This window comes from Gekko japonicus, unplaced genomic scaffold (genome assembly GCF_001447785.1).
Source record: "Gekko japonicus isolate JY-2015 unplaced genomic scaffold, Gekko_japonicus_V1.1 scaffold3073, whole genome shotgun sequence".
Taxonomy (NCBI): domain Eukaryota; kingdom Metazoa; phylum Chordata; class Lepidosauria; order Squamata; family Gekkonidae; genus Gekko; species Gekko japonicus.
Genome location: NW_015173230.1, coordinates 141079 through 142366, shown reverse-complemented (window position 1 = coordinate 142366; position 1288 = coordinate 141079). Strand labels below are relative to the sequence as shown.

The following is a 1288-nucleotide window of genomic DNA, read 5'->3' as shown; positions in this document are numbered from 1 at the left end:
GAATGGCAGATCGCCTTTTGCAGAGAGCTGGGAGACTCCCTGTGTTTTGTTTTGTTAGATCAAGATGGGTCACCGTGTTAATCTGTCTGTAGCAGTAGGAAAGAGCCAGAGTCCAGGAGCCCCTTAAAGACTAACACAACTTGTGGCAGGGAAGGAGCTTTCGTGAGTCCCTTCTCTCTTCTTCAGATATAGCTAGAGTGGAAGTCCATCTGTCCTTGTGTCTTACAGAGTGGAGTGATTTCAGATGCCGAATTCGGCATCTTTCACTTGGCGTGTATCATGTCCCCCCACTTAGTCATCTCTTTTCTAAACTTAAAAGTCCCAGACTCTTTCCTTGCTGGGAAACTCCCTTACACTAAGGGCTCCGTGGAAAGGCTGCCACCACTCAAAGACACCCTGAGAACATCTAAATTGACCCACTAAGAAGGGGTTTTCTTCTCGTGCAGTACTAAACCAATACAGGATAATAACAACAGTAGTAACAGTAGTTGTAATAATAGTCATAATAGTATGGCATTGTGTGTAGAATAGCCAGGAGATCCTAAGTTTGTCTGGCAGCCAGACTTTTAGCATGATGCACCACTAGGTGGCGAGGTAGACTTTTTTTTAAGGCAAGAGACATTTCACATCCCCTACTTCCTGGTCCTTCTTTAACTGGAGCTGCTGGGGATTGAACCTGGGACCTTCTGCTCTTCCACTGAGCCACAGCTCCTCCCCAACACGTCAGGCAGCACCACTGAGGTGCAACCATTAATGAATAATAATAAAAATAAATCATAATTAATTGCTAGGATTCGCTCTTTACACTGTGAACCTTGTGGTCTGTTGAAATTGCTGAAATCAGATTCCATTTACACAGGCGGCAAACTGAAGAAGTCGAAGGAAACGCATCTTCCAAGTATCTAGAACGGGTGTATTTGCAAAGGTTGTTTGGAAAACCATTATGACTATGGGGACTCCTCCTATCAAATTACACTGACTACGTCTTATCTTCAAAGGAGGAAATATTATATCTTATGCATTATTATAGTTACAGCAAGGGTCATTTCCTGCAGGAGCGCACAGGAGCGGAGCTCCGGCAGTAAAGAGCCCAGGGGGCGGGCACATGCAACAAGCCCCACCCCCTGCTCCCAGCAGCCCTCAGTCAGAGCAAGAAGCAGCCAGGTAGGTTGCAGAGCTCCCCCCCCCTCGGCCCCCCAGTCCAAAACAGTTCAGTGGCACCTTTAAGTTTTATTCAGGTACAAGCTCTCCCTCCTCTGCGAGGACAGATCTGCACGTTCCCCCCCCC

General features: G+C 47.0%; 1 protein-coding gene across 1 annotated transcript in view; it reads right to left on the bottom strand.

Annotated features, from left to right (window-relative positions):
* The window catches only part of LOC107120102 (protein brambleberry-like), a 27890-nt gene that overhangs the window by 13917 nt on the left and 12685 nt on the right, over nucleotides 1-1288 (bottom strand). The window lies entirely within an intron of this gene.